This window comes from Nomascus leucogenys, chromosome 25 (assembly GCF_006542625.1).
Source record: "Nomascus leucogenys isolate Asia chromosome 25, Asia_NLE_v1, whole genome shotgun sequence".
In the NCBI taxonomy this organism is placed as follows: Eukaryota; Metazoa; Chordata; class Mammalia; order Primates; family Hylobatidae; genus Nomascus; species Nomascus leucogenys.
In genome coordinates, this window is record NC_044405.1 from 28,855,418 (window position 1) to 28,862,717 (window position 7,300).

General features: G+C 49.4%; 1 non-coding gene across 1 annotated transcript; it reads right to left on the minus strand.

Moving 5' to 3' along the window:
* LOC115833186 lies at positions 1 to 102 on the minus strand. The gene has a single exon (XR_004028632.1). It is a non-coding gene; the product is annotated as a U6 spliceosomal RNA (small nuclear RNA).
* Positions 103 to 7,300: the final 7,198 nt, after the last annotated feature.

Sequence of the window (7,300 nt, forward strand, 5' to 3'; positions counted from 1 at the left end):
AAAAATATGGATCACTTCATGAATTTGCACATCTCCTTGCAGGGGTCATGCTAATCTTCTCTATCATTTCCACTTTAGGAGATTGCCACGGTTTCTACGGGACTGAACAAAGGGGGACCAATGCAGAAATAAAAACTTAAAACAAAAGTAAGTATTTTAAAGGAAGGGGCTAGAGGAAGAAGAAGAGCACTCGCAGCTTCCGGGGAGCAAGAACAGCCCCTGAGCTTCCACAGCCCTTGGTATTTGTTGGGTAGAATGAGCAGGGAGGAGGAGGTCATGATTGCTCAGCTGCTTAATTGATCACAGGTTCCTATTATTACTAACAGCCTTCAGATGTGCCCTGTAGATAATCACAAGAAACACTTGTGCCTAGGTCGTGACTGCCTCAGCATTCCTTCTGGGTGGCAGAAGCAGTTTGTCAGTTTACCAGTTTGCCAACATTCTGCTTTTCTGTGAACGGTTTGCTGTTTACTCATACTGTCCAGTGGTATACTGAGTTGATCACGACCCCCACTCTTTCGGCCTGCAACAGTATCTGTGCTGCCAAAGTGAGTATGAAATTTTAAATTTTCATTCTTAATCTCTTCTTTCACCCACTGGTCATTTCGGAGCGTGTTGTATAATTTCCATGTATTTGTACAGTTTCAAATGTTCCTCGTTATTGCTTTCTAGTTTTGTTGCACTGTGGTCAGATAAGATACCTGGTATGATTTTGATTTTTAAAACATTGTGGAGACATGTTTTGTGTCTTAACATATTGTCAATCCTGGAGAACGTTCCATGTGCTGATGAAAAGAATGTATTTTTCAGCTGTTGAGTGAAACGTTCTGTAAAGGTCTGTCAGGTCCGTTTGGTCTATGGTGCCATTTCAATCCAATGTTTCTTTGTGAATCTTCTATCTAGATGATCTTTTTAATGCTGAGAGAGGGGTTTTAGAGTCCAACAGCTATTCTATTGGGGTCTATCTCTCCCTTTAGATCTATTAATAATAATATTTGCTTTATATATCTGGGTACCCTGGTGTTGGGTGCATATATATTTATGAGTGTTATATTCCCTTACCAGATTAACCCCCTTATCATTATACAGTGTTTTTGTCTCTTTTTACAGCTCTTTACTTGAAGTCTATTTTGTCTAATATAAGTACAGTTACTCCTGCTCACTTTTGGTTTCCATCTTTGTGGAATATTTTTTTCCGTCCCTTCACTTTTAGCCTATATGTTTCTTTACAGTGAGGTGAGTTTCTTGCAGGCAGCGTATTTAAAAATCCATTCATGCCAGGTGCAGTGGTTCATGCCTGTAATTCCAGCATTTGGGGGGGCTGAGGGGGGATGATTGCTTGAGCTCAGGAGTTCAAGACCAGCCTGGACAACATAGGGAGACCCCAGCTCTACAAAATAATTTAAGAAATTAGCTAGGTGTGGCCGGGCGCGGTGGCTCACGCTTGTAATCCCAGCACTTTGGGAGGCTGAGGTGGGCGGATCACGAGGTCAGAAGATCGAGACCACGGTGAAACCCGTCTCTACTAAAAATACAAAAAAATTAGCTGGGCGTGGTGGCGGGCGTCTGTAGTCCCAGCTACTCGGAGAGGCTGAGGCAGGAGAATGGCGTGAACCCGGGAGGCGGAGCTTGCAGTGAGCCGAGATTGGGCCACTGCACTCCAGCCTGGGCGACAGAGCGAGACTCCGTCTAAAAAAAAAAAAAAAAAAAAAAGAAATTAGCTAGGTGTGGTGGATGCCTGTGATCACAGCTAATTGTGAGGCTGATGAGGGAGCATCACTTGGGCCTGGGAGGTGGAGGGTGCAGTGAGCCGTGATTATGCCATTGCACTCCAGCCTGGGTGAAAGAGTGAGATCCTATCTTGAATGAATGTATGAATAAACAAATCAATTCAGCCAGTCTATATCATTAAATGGGGGAATGTAATCCATTTACATTTAGGGTTATTACTGATAGGTAAGGATTTACTCCTATCATGTTTTTGATGTTTTCTGATTATTTTCTATATCAGAAAATAATCAGAAGTGCACACCTTGTGCCCCTAGACCAGGGCAGTGCTGCTGTGTGAATTCCTGGCAGCTCTCCCAGCTGGGCTCAGGGCTTGCAAGGACCGTGGGATTCTCCTGTTGTAAGGACTTTAGGTGTTGGCGGTGGCAATGGGGGCTGACGAGGATCTTCTACTTACCTTTGCCCCGCAAGGGGGTGTCCCTCTTGACTCCCGGCAGATTCAATCCAGGTGGAGGAGATGGAGCTGCAGGGCCAGGTTCCTCGACACTGCCCTCCAATTTGATGGGCTTCCAATCACCAAAGGTGTGTCTCTTCTCCCTGCTGCACTTCAGCACTCTCCCACTGACACTCCAGTCAAATCTTAGCTATTTATTCATTGTCTTGGTCCTTTCTTGTGGAGGACAAGTGCCAGGGGTCTCTAGTCAGCCACCTGGATGACATTATGCTCTGTGGTTTTAATTTGAATTTTCCTGCAATGCAAGTAATTAGTCATGCTTAGTGATGAGTGTTTTTTTATATACCTGTTGGTCTTCTTTTGAGAAATGGCTATTCCTTTTGCCCATTTTAAAGACTGGGTTGTTTCTTGCTGTTGAGTTCTTTTAGTTCCATATATATATATATGGAACTCACTCTGTCACCCAGGCTGGAGAGCAGCAATGCCATCTCGGCTCACTGCAACCTCCACCTCCCGGGTTCAAGTGATTCTCCTGCCTCAGCCTCCCAAGTAGCTGGGACTATTGCCACCTGCCACCACACCAGGCTAATTTTTTTGTATTTTTGGTAGAGACAGGGTTTCACTATGTTGGCCAGGCTGGTCTTGAACTCCTGACCTCAGGTGATCCGCCTACCTCGGCCTCCCAAAGTGCTGGGATTACAGGCGTGAGCCACTGCGCCGGGCCCCTTATATATTTTGGATATTAACTCCTTATCAGATGCATGGTTTGCAAATATTTTCTCCTATTTTGTAGGTTTTCTCTTCACTCTGTTGATTGTTTCCTTCACTGTGCAGAAGCCTTTTAGTTTGATGTAATCCCATTTGTCTATTTTTGCTTTTGTTTCCTATGCTTTTGGGTCATATCCAAAAAAAATCATTGCCCAGAACACTGTCATGGAGCCTTTCCCTACGTTTTCTTCTAGTGGTTTCACATGTTCGGGTCTTGTGTTAAGTCTTTAATCCATTTTGAGTTGAATTTTGTACATGGTATGAGATAAGTGTCCAATTTCATTCTGCATGTGGATATCCAGGTTTCCTGGCACCACTGATTGGAGACACTGTCCTTTTTCTGAGTAGTGAGTACATTCCCATCGTTCAGACATTGCAGTCACCCAGCCCAGTGCAAAGGAGAGGCCTCAGTCTCCCCCAGCCCTGTCTGCCTGTGTCCTCCACCCCCTACTCCCTGGAGCTTGGCTGGTGTGGTGCTCATGATGCCTACTCTGAGTGGCTGTCAGCCTGTTTCAATTGGTCAATTCCTGTGCTATATTGGCCAGCAAGTATCGTAAGTCTTACCCCTGCTTGTAGATAAATATTTGTATTAGTGTATGTTTCCAGTAATTCTTTTTTTTTTTTCTGAGACAGGGTCTCACTCTGTTGCCCAGGCTGAAGTGCAGTGGTCAACCTTTGCTCACTGCAGCCTCAACTTGTTGGGCTCAAGCAATCCTCCCAACTCAGCCTCCCCAGTGGCTGGGATTACAGATGTGTGCCAACACACCTGGCTAACTTATTTTTTGGTAGACATGAGGGTCTCTCTATGTTGCCCAGGCTGGTCTCAAGCCCCTGGCCCCAAATGATCCTCCTGCCTCGGCCTCCCGAAGTGCTGAGACTACAGGCGTGAGCCACTGCACCTGGCCTTATTCTTTCTTTTCAAAAAATGGACATGCTTGGCTGGGTGGCTCTCTGGAAGCTTCCTTGGCAGCTTAGTGTATGTCAGTGTTTAGAAATGTTCCACTGCCATGTGGCGCTGCACCCCCATTGCTGGGTCAGGAACATGTCCCTCATCCACCTTATTGCTGATGCTGTTGGTGTCTCAGAGGGTTTATTTTTTCTGCTCATGCTGGGTTGGACTAAGAGGGGGAAAAACCTCCTATCACTAGCAGATGTTGGCTTCTCCCTCTCCTGACATGAGAATGCATCTTAAATAAAGACCTACCTCTTTCTCCTAGGGCTGAAAAGGGCCAAGACGCTCTGGCTGAGGTTGCCAGGAGGTCAGCGCCTCTTCCTTTCCCAGCATTCTGGGGATTGCCCCTCCCCACTGTCTCTGGTTGAATGTGTCTGTGCAAACCTCTGTAGTGATCTCTGCAATGGGAGGAGGGGAGTGGGGCCGGGACTGAGCCCGGGGCAGAGGTGGGTGCTGGGCCAGGGGGAGCCTCCCTTGGGGCCAGGCAGTGGCAAGAGCCACGTGGAAAAAAGCAAGTCCCTTTGATCAGAAAACCCACTGCTGTTCCTGGCCCAGACAGATGGGCCTTGGCAAGCCTACCACGGACACCACACAGCCTCACCCGACAGCAGTCAGCCGCCTTAGGTCTGCAGCTCACAGCCCATCCTGCCAGGGACAGTTGGAAGACTGCCTGGAGGAGGGCTTTGGTTCCCAAAAGAGCTGGGCTGAGGCCACGGGGCCCCCTGCAGACCCTTCGTCCTCAGACTTGTTTCCACATTTATTTAAAGGATGCAGGGAGGAGCTGGTTTTCTATTAATAATTAAGTACTCTTCATGTTCAAAACAGAACACTTATTACTTGCAATTTTCTGAGTCAGCCAAGTTCCCAGCCAGTGTATTAAACATGTAACGTTTAGGTAATGAGATGAACTCTTGATTTCAGTACCGGGCTGTGGGTGCATCTCTCCTAGAATTCCGGCAGCCATCGGGCCCCTCTCAGGGTTGGGGGCTGGACAGCAGGGGAGCAGGAGAGATGCGTCCATCACAGAGCCATCTGCCTTCGAGGCAGAGAGTGTGCATGGACTGGGGTGCAGGTGGTTTATTTGGGGTGGGCCTAGAGAGAGGGGGAAGCGAGTGGGGATGGTGGGGTGGAGAGGATGGGGGTAAGACAGGGACTGTCACTGAGCTAGTTCCTGCCATAGTTTGACTTGGCCAGGGCTGTGAACAAAGTACCTCTGATCAGGGGAGGTTTGCATGGCCACCCACCTACCCCAGGGCGGCCATCGTGGAGACAGGGCCTGCTGGTGTCCTTTTTCCAACGCTTCCTGGCTGAGCCTGTTTCTGAGCCCATGGAGAAGGTTCTAGGCCTGAGGCAGAAAAGTGGGGCCCCCAACTCGTCTCAGAGGAGGGACCCTAACTGTGTCTGGTGCCACCTGGCTGCAGCTGAAATCAGAGTGAGCTGAAGGCATGTGGCCTGGGGCACCCAATGCGTCTGTTAGGGTCTGAGAGCACCAGGGAGGACTGTTCTCTTGTCACCACTCAGGCCACTGTGACTGGACAGTTTCCCATTGTACCATTTATGTAGGAAGAGACGTAGAAATTGGGCTAGCTGACACCACCTTCCAGGCTATTCGAGTGATGTTTTGGAGGTTGGCTTACTGGTGGCTCAGCCCTCAACCAGCTCTTCCCTCTTGCCACCTTCTTCTGTGCATGTCACCCGATGTTAGGTGTGCCAGGGTTGGCATGAAAGGCATTGGTGCTGCTCCTATGGCTGAGCCAGGCCACAGCTGGCTTCTGCCATCTGGGCAGTGGGCGGCTCCCTGGTCCCTGAGAACAGCAAGGAAAAGGTGGGGCACGGATGAGGGCCTCCAGCAGGGTGGCTGCTCCTGCCCCAGTCCCGAACCCCACTGTGCAGGGACACAAGTAGGGGACAGGAGGCCAAGGCACAGACAGGCCTCTTGAGGAGTGACCTCTGCTTGGAGAGGGAGCACGAGAATCCAGACTGTCAGGAAGCCAAGAAAGACGCAATTGAGTTCAAAATAGGAGCATGGGTTGGGCGCAGTGGCTCACGCCTGTAATCCCAGCACTTTGGGAGGCTGAGACAGGAGGATCACGAGGTCAGGAGATGGAGACCATCCTGGCTAACACGGTGAAATCCTGTCTCTACTAAAAAAAAAAAATACAAAAAATTAGCCGGGCGTGGTGGCGGGCGCCTGTAGTCCCAGCTACTAGGGAGGCTGAGGCAGGAGAATGGTGTGAATCTGGGAGGCGGAGCTTGCAGTGAGCCGAGATTGCGCCACTGCACTCCAGGCTGGGCAACAGAGTGAGACTCCGTCTAAAAAAAAAAAAAAAAGTAGCATGGGGCAGAGTGTTTGGAGCAGACGTCCACAGCACCAGGCTTCATTCCATCAGCACTACTTATTTACATCACACTATACAGCCTAAAACCTGGGAAGAGCGTATTGTTTCTGCACAGGCTCACGTGGGAGCAGGTTCTTTCTGAAGACACCACACAGTGACGGCAGCAGTTGACAGTGTGCCATGAACAAGATTGAGACTTGGCAAGAGGAGAGGGGCCAGGCTAAATGCCGGGCACACCCTTGCTGTGCCGGGGGACCTGCCATTTCCTCTTGTATGAAACGGGGTGATAGCTGCAGTCCTGGCAACTGTGTTCTGGGCGTGGCCAAGCACCAGTGGGCCTGATCTCTGAGCTGCCATGGGGTGAGCCCTGGGCCTCTGTCTCTCCTCTCATCTGCGACATGGAGCTAGGATACCTCCTCCCAGGCTTTCTGTAGGCATTAAAATAATCCAAGGCCAGGCGTCGGTGGCTCACACCTGTAATCCCAGCATTTTGGGAGGCCCAGGCAGGTGGATCATCTGAGATCAGGAGTTCAAGACCAGCCTGGCCAACACGGTGAAACCCTGTCTCTCCTAAAAATACAAAAATTAGTCAGGTGTGATGGCATGTGCCTATAATCCCAGCTACTCGGGAGGCTGAGGCAGGGGAATTGCTTGAACCCGGGAGGCGGAGGTTGCAGTGAGCTGAGATTGCACCATTGCACTCCAGCCTGGGCAACAGAGCCAGACTCTGTCTCGAAAAAAATAAATACATAACATAAAGAAATAAATAAACCCAGGTGTGTTGACTGCATAGAATACATGTTTTAAAGGGGGAAATTCTATCATAATCCCTGCTTTCAGATAAGACAACAGACACAAGAGACATGAAGAGTAATTGAGAATCCACGCGGCCCTGCTCCAGGATCTGCTGCTTAACCAGTGTCGCTCCACCTTTTGCAAACAAGTAAGCTCCTTATAGACAGAGTGGGCTGGGCGTGCTGGCATGTACCTGTTATCCCAGCACTTTGGGAGGCCAAGGCAGGAGGATCTCTTGAGCCCAGGAGATAGAGGCTGCAGTGA